At 41.7% G+C, this 13,501-nt stretch overlaps 1 pseudogene; it reads right to left on the bottom strand.

Annotated features, from left to right (window-relative positions):
• Positions 1-3,012: 3,012 nt before the first annotated feature.
• LOC102282238 (glyceraldehyde-3-phosphate dehydrogenase-like) lies at positions 3,013-4,064 on the bottom strand (annotated as a pseudogene).
• Positions 4,065-13,501: the final 9,437 nt, after the last annotated feature.

The raw sequence follows: 13,501 nt of genomic DNA, 5'->3' as shown, positions 1-13,501 counted from the left end.
CCAGCCCGAGCCTGCCAGCGGGGCCGAGGCGGGGCCTGCCACTCCCCACCCACCGAGGCGGGGTCTACACGCCCCTCTCGCCGTAACTCTGCCAACCCCAGGCGGCTGGTGACGACATTCCCACCCCCGGCTCTGGCGTAGATTTGCGTCATTCATGGCGTAAAAGCGCAGTCTTCGTGGGGCTCCTACTTATCCCAGCCCTCCTACACCCAACTGTAGGTGCCTCTTTAGAATTTTCGCTTGGCCTCAACTTGACATATTCTTCTCCCCAAGGGCCACTGCCTCTATCACCCAGTCTCAGGGTTGGCAGGAAGGGTTCCCGTTGGGTGGGGACCAGGAAGGATAAGTGATAAGGATAACCTTAAGATGTGGAGCATAAAAGTGAATAGAATGTGTCCTCTTTCGCATCTCAATTAATGATTTCTCTGTCACTAAGATCATGGCATCCGGTGCCATGACTTCATGGCAAATGGATGGGGAAAAAATGGAAACAGTGAGAGACTTTATTTTGGGGGGCTCCAAAATCACTGCAGATGGTGACTGCAGCCATGAAATTAAAAGACGCTTGCTCCTTGGAAGAAGAGCTATGACCAACCTAGGCAGCATATTAAAAGGCAGAGACATTACTTGACCAACAAAGGTCCATCTAGTCAAAGCTATGGTTTTTCCAGTAGTCATGTATGCATGTGAGAGTTGGGCTATAAAGTTGAGCACCGAAGAACTGATGCTTTTGAACTGTGGTGTTGGAGAAGACTCTTGAGAGTCCCTTGGACTGCAAGGAGATTCATCCAGTCAATCTTAAAGGAAATCAGTTGTGAATATTCATTGGAAGGACTGATGCTGAAGCTGAAACTCCAGTACTTTGGCCACCTGATGCAAAGAACTGACTCACTGGAAAAGACCATGGTGCTGGGAAAGACTGAAGGTGGGAGGAGAAGGGGATGACAGAGGATGAGATGGTTGGATGGCATCACCGACTCGATGGACATGAGTTTGAGTATGCCCCGGGAGTTGGTGATGGACAGGGAAGCCTAGCATGCTGCAGTCCATGGGGTTGCAAAGAGTGGGACACAACTGAGCGACTGAACTGACTGACTGACTGTCATCCTTAAGAGCAGGAATGGTTACACATGTGTGCTTGGACTCCAGTTTTAGAAATACCACCTACTAGGGGTATAAGTTTGGGCAAGATGTTTAACCTCTCTACTCCCAAGTTTCCTGGTCTGTGAAATGAAGGTACCAGTAGTACGAGGTGGCTGTGAAGACTGAGAGAATTACACTCATGTGGCTCACTTAGAACAGCCATTGTACTAAACACTGGATAGGTACTGGCTTTTTTTTTTTTTTTTGTTAGCCTTGCCTCACCTTTCTTTCACCCCCTTCCATGGCTGGTCTATTAAAATCTTATGGTTTCTGCTTGAAAAATATATCTCCCATCATCCCACTTCTCTCCATGCTCATGGTCCTACCCCAACCAATGTGCTCTTTCATGACTATTGCAGTAATCATCTAACTAGACTTTTGCTTCCATTCTTGTCACCCAATAAGCTTGGGAGTGAGCTTTCTAAAGTTCAAAATTGATCACTTTACTCTCTTGCTTTTCAGTAAAACTTCTCCAAAATACAAAAAAATAAATAAAAAGATAAAGAAGATAGTGGTGCATAGTAAATAGTCATATACTCATCACCTAGACTTAACAGTTATTATTTTGCTATATTTACTTCTTTTTAATACTTAAAAGTAAACAATAGACATTGTATAGTGAAAGTTGCTCAGTTGTGTCCTGACTCTTTGTGACCCCAAGGACTGTAGCCTGCTAGGCTCTTCTGTCCATGGGATTCTCCAGGCAAGAATACTGGAGTTGGTTGCCATGCCTTTCTCCACGGGATCTTCCCAACCGAGGGACTGAAGCCAGGTCTCCCACATTGCAGGCAGATTCTTTACCACCTGAGCCACCAGGGAAGCCCAACAATACTGGAGTGGGTAGTCTATTCTTCTTCCAGGGGATCTTCCCAGCCCAGGAATCAAACCGGGGTCTCCTGCATTGCAGGTGAATTCTTTACCAGCTGAGCTACTAGGGAAGCCCAAGTTCCCTTCTAAATATTTCAACATGCATCTCCAAGAAATAAGGATATTTTCCTATACCACCAAATTGCCATTGTGACCTAACAAAATTAAAGTAATTTCTAAATAGCATTTCATACTCAGTTCATACTGAAATGTCTCAAACCATTTCCAAAAATGTCCTTTTTCCGCTGTTTCGTTCAAAATAGCAGTCAATCAAAGACCACCATTGTATTTGGTTATATTTCTTAATTCTCTTTAATAATTTTAGCATAAACAGTGCTTTCCTCGCCACCCCTCCCCCCATTTTTGACAGTTTCTTGTGGAAGAGATCAGGTCAGGTTTTCTAACTCCTCACCTTCCGGATTTGTCTGTTTCCTCATGACATGTTTCCCTGTATTTCCCCTGTATGTATACTGTGTAGCCCCTGTATTTCTGGAAAATAGGAGTTAAGTCTTGATTGGATCAGGTAAAAATATTTTAAAATTCACAGGTGGTGCTACATGATTCCAATTACATTATTTCAGGAAGTGCATAGTGTGTGGCTGTCTCACTATTAGTGATGCTAAAATTTATCACTGATTTAAGGTAGAGACAGCCAGATCTCTATGGTAAAGTTACATTTTTCTCTTGTGACCAGTATGGATGCAATCTGTCAAAAAATATTTTGGTGCTGTGAGAATATCTAGTCCCCCATCAACTTTTCACCTAATTGTTTTGCCATTCATTGATGATCCTTGACTAAAATCATGATTTTCTATCATTCATTTTTTTGGGGGGTGCATATAGGGTACTTTTATTGATGGTACACAACAAGGCAGGGCTCCCTAAGCCCCTCCCCTTCCTCAGGGCCTTGGGGATGGAAACGTGTGGAGGTCGGGAGATTCTCAGTGTGGTGGAGGATCGAGGTGGAGCAGGACTCCCCAGCAGCTGAGGAACTCTCTCTTCCTCTCATGCTCCTGCTGGGGCTGGGGATCCGGGGACCTCACTCCTTGGAGGCCATGTGGACCATGAGGTCCACCACCCTGTTGCTGTAGCCGAATTCATTGTCGTACCAGGAAATGAGCTTGACAAAGTGGTCATTGAGGGCAATGCCAGCCCCAGCATCGAAGGTAGAGAGTGACTGTCGCTGTTGAAGTCACAGGAGACAACCTGGTCCTGAGTGTAGCCTAGAATGCCCTCGAGAGGGCCCTCTGACGTCTGCTTCACCACCTTCTTGATCTCATCATACTTGGCAGGTTTCTCCAGGTGGTAGGTCAGATCCACAACTAACACATTGGGGGTGGGGATGCAGAAGGCCATGCCAGTGAGCTTCCTGTTGAGCTCAGGGATGACCTTGCCCACAGCCTTGGCAGCGCCAGTAGAAGCAGGGATGATGTTCTGGGCAGCCCCTCCGCCATCATGCCACAGCTTCCCGGAGGGGCCATCCACAGTCTTCTGGGTGACAGTGATGGCGTGGAAAGTGGTCATAAGTCCCTCCACGATGCCAAAGTGGTCATGGATGACCTTGGCCGGGGGGCCAAGCAGTTGGTGGTGCAGGAGGCATTGCTGACAATCTTGAGGTTGTTGTTATACTTCTCGTGGTTCATGCCCAGCACAAACATGGGGGCATCGGCAGAAGGTGCAGAGATGATGACACTCTTGGCACCACCCTTCAAGTGAGCCCCAGCCTTCTCCATGGTAGTGAAGACCCCAGTGGACTCCACCACATACTCAGCACCAGCATCACCCCACTTGATGTTGGCAGGATCTCGCTCCTGGAAGATGGTGACGGCCTTTCCATTGATGATGAGCTTCCCGTTCTCTGCCTTGACTGTGCTGTGGAACTTGCCGTGGGTGGTATCATACTGGAACATGTAGACTATGTAGTGAAGGTCAATGAAGGGGTCATTGATGGCGACGACATCCACTTTGCCAGAATTAAAAGCGGCCCTGGTGACCAGGCGCCCGATGTGGCCAAATCCATTCACTCCGACCCTCACCATCTTGTCTCAGGGATGTGGCTGGCACAGCACAGAAGTTACGGCTATCTGTCGAACAGGCAGGAGCAGAGAGCTGTCTATCATTCTTTTAACCGATCTTATTTCCTTTAGCTGATCTTATTTCATAAAGAAGAATTCAGAATTCAGAAGGTAGTCTCTTCTCTTTAACTCTTCATTTGCAGAGTAATGAGTTGGTATAACAGTTACTGGGTGGCAAATAAGTTTCTAAACATATTTGTTATCACTTTTCTTGTTTGAGCATTACTATGGAAGTATGGATTTTTATATATTCAATGTGTATCAGTCAATCACAGTAATATAAAAATTGTCCTGAAGTAAGTGAAAGCCTTTTAAAACTGGCTCTTGTTTCCTTTTGAAACATCCCATTAATCACTTAAAGCTCCTTTCCTTGCTTTGTATTATAGAATAATATATTTGTAGACAATTTTTATATTACTGTTTAGAAACTTATTTGCCACCCGAGCTGACTCATTTGAAAAGACCCTGATGCTGGGAAAGATTGAAGGCAGGAGGAGAAGGGGACGACAGAGGATGAGATAGTTGGATGGCATCACCAACTCGATGGACATGGGTTTGGGTGGACTCCGGAAGTTGGTGATGGACAGGGAGGCCTGGTGTGCTGCAGTTCATGGGATCACAGAGTCAGACATGACTGAGTGACTGAACTGAATTGAAGATGTGTTAATCTTTTTTATTCCTTGCCCCAGACATGGAAGCAGCCATTCCTCCAGATATTTGGTAGCTTTTAGTAAAGACTGATTTTAGGGACCATAATGTGGGTCCTAGGGGTCATAATGACTACTGAGATGATTGATGTTGCTCCTAGGTCCTTTCAGTGCATAGACTTAGGATATAAAGATACACTCACACATATACACACACCTCACTCACACTATTTCCAATTAAAATTTAGCTGTGATTTTTACTGACCTCTTAATTTTATACCTGTATCTCTTTATTATACTGAAAAATTTGGTTTCTAATAACACCAACACAATCATTTATATGTTTGATCCTACAATATGCACACAATAACTCACAAATAATATAAATATTACTCTCCTAATAAAACAGCGAATATACCTAAGACTTTGGGTAGTTTATTTTGTCCTTATAACCCCTAGGGTTCAGTTCAGTTCAGTTCAGCCACTCAGTCATGTCTGACTCTTTGCAACCCCATGAATTGCAGCACACCAGGCCCCCCTGTCCATCACCAACTCCTGGAGTTCACTCAGACTCACGTCCATGGAGTCAGTGATGCCATCCAGCCATCTCATCCTCTGTTGTCCCCTTCTCCTCCTGCCCCCAATACCTCCCAGCATCACAGTCTTTCCCAATGAGTTAACTCTTCGCATGAGGTGGCCAAAGTATTGGAGTTTCAGCTTTAGCATCATTCCTTCCAAAGAAATCCCAGGGCTGATCTTTAGAATGGACTGGTTGGATCTCCTTGCAGGCCGAGGGACTCTCAAGAGTCTTCTCCAACACCACAGTTCAAAAGCATCAATTCTTCGGCGCTCAGCTTTCTTCACAATCCAACTCTCACATCCATACATGACCACTAAAAAACCATAGCCTTGACTAGAAGGACCTTTGTTGGCAAAGTAATGTCTCTGCTTTTCAATATGCTATCTAGGTTGGTCATAGCTTTCCTTCCAAGGAGTAAGCGTCTTTTAATTTCATGGCTGCAATCACCATCTGCAGTGATTTTGGAGCCCCTCAAAATAAAGTCTGACACTGTTTCCACTGTTTCCCCATCTATTTCCCATGCCATCAAAATACTGTGTTCTAAAGTCATTTGAAATAATTCTTTTGTTTGTTTAGTCATTTTTTACCAATCTGATATATAATTTGGTTTGTTTATTTTCAGTATTAGGATTTGCTTTTTATTCTTACACTTTTATTTTTTGAATATGTAAAATATTTGCATTGTTTAAAGATCAAACTCACATAATAAAATATACTTCAGAAAGTCTTCTCTACACCATCCACAATTGCCCCTGCTATATCTATCACTTCACCCCATTTATTTCCTTTTTAAAAACTTTGTAAATTGTGAAACATAAAAAACAGAAAAATGCATAAAGCAAAAGGGAACAGCTCAATAAATCATTACAAAATGAACACCCATGTAATCCAGGTCAAGAAATTGAACATTTCTAGCACCCTAGAAGTCTCATTGTGTATACCAGATATTTCCTGTGATGTGCTCAAAAAAAAAAAAAAAAAAAAAAAAAAAAAAAAAAGATTCTGTGGTTAAACCAGCTATCTTCTTGTTGTTAGAATGAGAGTCTTTATCTTTTGAGTTTCCTGCAACCCAGACAGAAGTGGAGCTCTTTCCTTTTGAAGGATAATTTTGCTAGTTATAGAATTCTAGGATGACTGTTATTTTCTTTCAGCACACTTAAGATATCATTTCTCTGTCTTCTGGCTTTTATTGCTGCTGTCTTAGAGTCAATTATCAGACTAAATGTTGCTTTTTTGAAAGTAATCCTCTCCTCCACCAAATTCGCAGCTGCTTTAAATTTTTTTTCCTTTGTCTTTGCTTTCCTGCAGTTTCATCTTAGTTTTTGCTTTAGTTTTAGTTTTTTATTTTTTAATAGTTTGCTTGATATTTGTTGCCAATCTTGAATCAGTGTGTTGATATCTTTTAACAGCTCTGGAAACTTTTCAGCCGTAATCTTTTAAAATATTGCTTATGTCCTATTCTCTCTTCTCTTTCTGGGATTTCAAGTAAATGAATAGTGGACCTCTTCACTGAATGCTCTTGGTTTCTTATCCTTTCTTTCTACATTTTCCGCCCTTTGCCTCTTTGTATTTTTTGGAGGGATGGACCAAGTTTCTTGTGACCTATCTTCTAGTACACCAGTTCTGTTTCAGCAGTCTCTAATCCATTATTGAGTGCAGCACTTTCACAGCATCATCTTTCAGGATTTGAAATAGCTCAACTGGAATTCCATCACCTCCACTAGCTTTGTTCATAGTGATGCTTTCTAAGGCCCACTTGACTTCATACTCCAGGATGTCTGGCTCTAGGTGAGTGATCAGACCATTGTGATTATCTTGGTCGTGAAGATCTTTTTTGTACATCATGAGAAATGCTGGGCTGTAAGAAGCACAAGCTGGAATCAATATTGCTGGGAGAAATATCAATAACCTCAGATATGCAGATGACACCACCCTTATGGCAGAAAGTGAAGAGGAACTAAAAAGACTCTTGATGAAAGTGAAAGTGGAGAGTTGAAAAAGTTGGCTAAAGCTCAACATTCAGAAAACTAAGATCATGGCATCTGGTCCCATCACTTCATGGGAAATAGATGGGGAAACAGTGGAAACAGTGTCAGACTTTATTTTGGGGGGCTCCAAAATCACTGCAGATGGTGATTGCAGCCATGAAATTAAAAGACGCTTACTCCTTGGAAGAAAAGTTATTACCAACCTAGATAGCATATTGAAAAGCAGAGACATTACTTTGTCAATAAAGGTCCATCTAGTCAAGGCTATGGTTTTTCCAGTGGTCATGTATGGATTTGAGAGTTGGACTGTGAAGAAAGCTGAGTGCCAAAGAATTGATGCTTTTGAACTGTGGTGTTGGAGAAGACTCTTGAGAGTCCCTCGGCCTGCAAGGAGATCCAACCAGTCCATTCTAAAGGAGATCAGCCCTGGGATTTCTTTGGAAGGAATGATGCTGAAGCTGAAACTCCAGTACTTTGGCCACCTCATGAGAAGAGTCGACTCATTGGGAAAGACTGTGATGCTGGGAGGTATTGGGGGCAGGAGGAGAAGGGGACGACAGAGGATGAGATAGCTGGATGGCATCATCGACTCGATGGACGTGAGTTTGAGTGAACTCCAGGAGTTGATGATGGACAGGGAGGCCTGGCATGCTGCAGTTCATGGGGTCACAAAGAGTCAAACACGACTGAGCGACTGAACTGAACTGAACTGAATCCATTATATCTATTCAATTAATTTAAAATTTGGGTTCTCACATTTTTAAGGTTTTGAATTTTTATTTGATTCTCTTTCTTTTCAAAGAACCAATTTTGAGTTTTATTGATTTCTGTTTATTATTTTCTTGTTTTCAGTTTTTTTTGATTTCTGCTCTAATTTTTGTTATGTGTTTTCTTCTGCTTGCTTAAACTTCAATTGCTCTTCTTTATCTGATTTCTTAAAGCGTGAACTTAATTTATTGATTTTAGATCATTCTTATTTTCTAATGTGTGTATCCAATGCTATAAATTTCCTTCTAAGTACTGCTTTCACTTCATGCCACAAATTGTGATAAATTACATTTTCATTTATTTCAAAATATTTTAAAATTTTTCTTGAGATTTCTTCTTTGGCCCATGGATCGTCTAGAGAGGTGTTTTCCATATATTTGGGGATTTTCTAGCTATCTTCCTGTTATTGATTTCTAGTTTAAGTCCATTGTGGTTGAAGAATGTATCTTATGATTTCTAGTCTTCTAAATTTGTTAAGGCATGCTTTACGGTGGTCTGTATTGATGAACAGTTCACATCAGCTTGAGAAGGATGCGTATTCTGCTGCTGTTGGATGGTATATTCTATACTTTTGAGTGAAAGTGATAGTCACTCAGCCATGTCCAACTCTTTATGACCCCATGGACATGGAATTTCCCAGGCAAGAATACTGGAGTGGATTGCCATTTTCTTTGCCAAAATGTTAATTAGATCAAATCAAATAATTGTTCTGTTCAGGTCATCTATATCCTTACTGATCTTCTGCGTGCTTGATCTATCAGTTTCTGACAGAGGAGTGTTGAAGTCTTCAATTATAAAAGCTAATTTTTCTGTTTCTCCTTTCAGTTCTATCAGTTTTTGCCTCATGTATTTTGATATGTTTTATTCTTTAAAAAAAAATCTTCCAATATTACTTTCTGTGATTTCTAGATCCTTGTCAAAAATTACAATTTGGCATTTATATACTTAAACATGGTAAAGCACAGTTGCTTTGCTTTGGAAACATTGGATTGCAGTGAGTCTGTTTCTGTTATCTATTGTGCTGGGCTATGCTAAGTCACTTCATGTGTCTAACTCTTTGCGACCCCATGGATTGTAGCACACCAGGTTCCTCTGTCCTTGGGATTTTCCAGAACGCTGGAGTGGGTTGACAAGCCCTCTTCCAGGGGATCTTCCCAACCCAGGGATGAACCCAGCTCTCTTGCATTGCAGGTGGATTCTTTAGCACTGAGACACCAGGGAACCCCTATCTATCGTGCAGAGTATGGCATTTGAAAAGTTATTTGTAGAAATAATTTAAAGTCTTAGAGGATTTTAATTTACTTCTACAGGTGCCTAAAAGCACTAGTGATCTGGTATAACCTTAACCTTAATACATGTTGCAATCTGAGTAAGGGTAGATTGACTTCATTTTCTCCTTATTCCTAAAGTTTGCTTCTTGGTCCCAGATCAAAACAGGGAGCAGTTCTTCCTTTCAAGGGCTTGGACACTGATACCTGCTCCTCTAGCTCCACAGGCTATCTAAATCAGCTTTTTGTCTGCTTCTTAAAATGCAGTATTTCCCCAGGCCAAAGCAACTGTGAACATTGGGTTTACCACCTCTGGATTCTGTTCCTTTCCTGGATCTTGACCCGAGTGTATCACTTTTCAGTCTTTTGCTAGTTTCTTAATGCTTTTAAGAAGATTTTGGGTATTTTTACAACCAGCTTTTAAGGTATATCAGACACCATTTATTGCATCCTCCTGGGTTACCTTTTAACTGTAGCCATCACTGCAGTCACCACCTACGTACAGATGTAAGCTGATAGCACTTGACCCACTAGCAGAAACAGGGCAGATCTTTTGTTTTTGGCCTGAGTCCTCTCTTTCACCACAGCTTTAGGTATCCATGGGAATCTGCTCAGACATTCTCATGCGAGAAAAACCTGAATGTATGAGGAGTTTAGCATCTTACAGAGAAACCTTTGATCTAATGGAAATTGGGCTATAGAATACTCTCCTTTTCTCTATCTCAGAGGACAGTTGTCAGGTACACTGTACTTGATGCCTGAGAGAGTCCCCACATTTCAGCCTTAGCATTCTCTCAGTCTTCATCTTGAAATCTAATCCTAATTTAAATCAGTTCAGTTCAGTTCAGTCGCTCCATCGTGTCCTACTCTTTGTGACCCCATGAATCGCAGCACGCCAGGCCTCCCTGTCCATCACCAACTCCCGGAGTTCACTCAGACTCACATCCATCGAGTCAGTGATGCCATCCAGCCATCTCATCCTCTGTTGTCCCCTTCTCCTCCTGCCCCCAATCCCTCCCAGCATCACAGTCTTTTCCAATGAGTCAACTCTTCGCATGAGGTGGCCAAAGTACTGGAGTTTTAGCTTTAGCATCATTCCTTCCAAAGAAATCCGAGGGCTGATCTCCTTCAGAATGGACTGGTTGGATCTCCTTGCAGGCCAAGGGACTCTCAAGAGTCTTCTCCAACACCACAGTTCAAAAGCATCAATTCTTCGGTGCTCAGCCTTCTTCACAGTCCAACTCTCACATCCATACATGACCACTGGAAAAACCATAGCCTTGACTACATGGGCCTTTGTCAGCAAAGTAATGTCTCTGCTTTTCAATATGCTATCTAGGTTGGTCATAACTTTCCTTCCAAGGAGTAAGCGTCTTTTAATTTCATGGCTGCATTCACCATCTGCAGTGATTTTGGAGCCCCCCAAAATAAAGTCTGACACTGTTTCCACTGTTTCCCCATCTATTTCCCATGAAGTGATGGGACCAGATGCCATGATCTTAGTTTTCTGAATGTTGAGTAGCCAACTTTTTCAACTCTCCACTTTCACTTTCATCAAGAGGCTTTTTAGTTCTTCTTCACTTTCTGCCATAAGGGTGGTGTCATCTGCATATTGAGGGTATTGATATTTCTCCCAGCAATCTTGATTCCAGCTTGTGTTTCTTCCTAATTTACATGATCCCCAGGTAAACCCTTATTTCAGGCTTTGATTTGAGGAGGAACCAGATTAAGACAAATTTTCAGAAGGTCAGATAGTTTGAATTATCTAGTGAACTATTACCAGAAGAAGCAGAAATTGAGGGAAAAAAAATTTAGGAGATATTGCTAACATCTGTTGGATCATAGAAAAAGCAAGAGAATTCCAGAAAAATATCTACTTCTGCTTCACTGACTATGCTAAAGTCTTTGACTGTGTAGATCACAACAAACTATGCAATATTCTTAAAGACACAGGAATACCAGACCACCTTACCTGCCTCCTGATAAATCTGTATGCAGGTCAAGAAGCAACAGTTGGACCCGGACATGGAACAATGGACTGGTTCCAAATTGGGAAAAGAGTTCATCAAGGCTGTATATTGTCACCTTGATTATTTAACTTATATGCAGAGTACATCATGCAAAATGCCAGACTGGATGAAGCATAAGCTGGAATCAAGATTGTGGGGAAAAATATCAATAATCTCAGATATGCAGATGACACCACCCTTATGGCAGAAAGTCAAGAAGAACTAAAGAACCTCTTGATAAAAGTGAAAGAAGACAGTGTAAAAGCTGGCTTAAATTTCAACATTCAAAAAACTAAGATCATGGCATCTGGTCTCATCACTTCATGGCAAATAGATGGGGATACAAGGAAACAGTGACAGACTTTATCTTCTTGGGCTCCAAAATCACTGCAGATAGTGACTGCAGCCATGAAATTAAAAGACACTTGCTCCCTGGAAGAAAAGCTATGACCAACCTAGACAGCACATTAAAAAGCAGAGATATTATTTTGCTGACAAAGGTCCATCTAGTCAAAGTTATGGTTTTTCCAGTAGTCATGTATGGATGTGAGAGTTGGACTATAAAGAAAGCTGAGCATGGAAGAACTGATGCTTTTGAACTGTGGAGTTGGAGAAGACTCTTGAGAGTCCCTTGGACTGCAAGGAGATCAAACTAATCAATCCTAAATGAAATCAGTTGTGAATATTCATTGGAAGGACTGATGCTGAAGCTGTAATATTTTGGCCACCTGATGTGAAGAACCAACTGATTGGAAAAGACCCTGATGCTGGGAAAGATTGAAGGCAGGAGGAGAAGGGGATGGCAGAGGATGAGATGGTTGGGTGGCATCACTGAATCAATGGACATGAGTTTAAGCAAGCTCTAGGAGTTTGTGAAGGACAGGGAAACCTGGCATGCTACAGTCCATGGGGTCACAAAGAGTTGGACACAACTGAGCAACTAAACTGAACAAAGGAGATATTGTAGTATACTTATATGTTGATGAAAATAATCAGGCATGCAGGCAATAAGTAATGGCTTAGGAGAACATTGCCGTTTTGATGTCCTTGAGTAGGCTTTTAGCTTTAAGCTTTAAGAGAACATCCATTTTTCTTCCCTGACCAACCATCCAGATGTCCATTATTCACTGAGACAGAACATCTCTAACAAAAACAAAAGTCACTTGAATTAGTTTCCTACGGCTGCTGAAACAAAGTATGACAAACTGGGGACTTAAATGATAGACATTTATTGTCTCACAGTTCTGGAGGCTAGAAGTCTAGAATCAACATGTTATGAGAGTTGGTTCCTTCTTGGGCTGTAAGGATCTACTCAGGGCCCCTCTCTTTGGCTTATTGGTGGCCATCTTCTCCCTGTATCTCTTCATGTCATCTCCCCTCTATGAATGTCTGTCTCCAATTTCCTCTTTTTGTAAGGAAGGTGATCATACTGGACTAGGGTCCACCCTAATGATCTCATCTTAAATTATTTACATCTATAACATTCTTATTTTCAAATAACATCATGTTCTGAGGTACAAGAGATTAGTACTTCAACATATGAGTTTTAGGGGGGACAGGATTCAACCCATAAGAATTGCCAAGGCTTATTAATTTATCCTTCAAACTATCTCTCTTATATGTCCTCTTTGACTCCAATTCAGGTCCTTATGTGGCATGCCACACTATTTCAGCAGTTCTTCTGGCATGTTTCCACCCCTTTCCCAGTCTCTAGTCCATCCTTACACAGAAATGTGAGATTGTTCTTCTTAAGCTCAGCTTTCATGGTGTCACTCCCTTGCTCAACAGACCTTCACTGGTTTCCCATTTTCTATCAAATTATATCATCCAAATCATATAACCTGCTCCTCTGCAATAAGAACTAAACTTACCTTCCTTTTTAAAAATACCCATCTTTTTCTCCCCAATTTCCTTCTTAGAAATAAAAAGGGAATGAATAAGGGGGACATGTGGGTAAGTGCAGGAGTTGCCCAGTTTAATGAGAACTAGGTACAAATGAATGCGACTGGTCTAGTGCTGGGTTTAGAAACATTTCCTGAACACACCAAGTAGAGGCGGAGAGAGAAAAAATAGCAGCATGACCATGACTCTGTGCCATCAAGAACTAGTCACTTAACTTCTCTGGGTTGCTTAATTGGATGAGATGTGTGGCCAAA

Source organism: Bos mutus, chromosome 2 (genome assembly GCF_027580195.1).
Source record: "Bos mutus isolate GX-2022 chromosome 2, NWIPB_WYAK_1.1, whole genome shotgun sequence".
In the NCBI taxonomy this organism is placed as follows: Eukaryota; Metazoa; Chordata; class Mammalia; order Artiodactyla; family Bovidae; genus Bos; species Bos mutus.
This window is presented reverse-complemented; position numbering and strand designations above follow the sequence as displayed.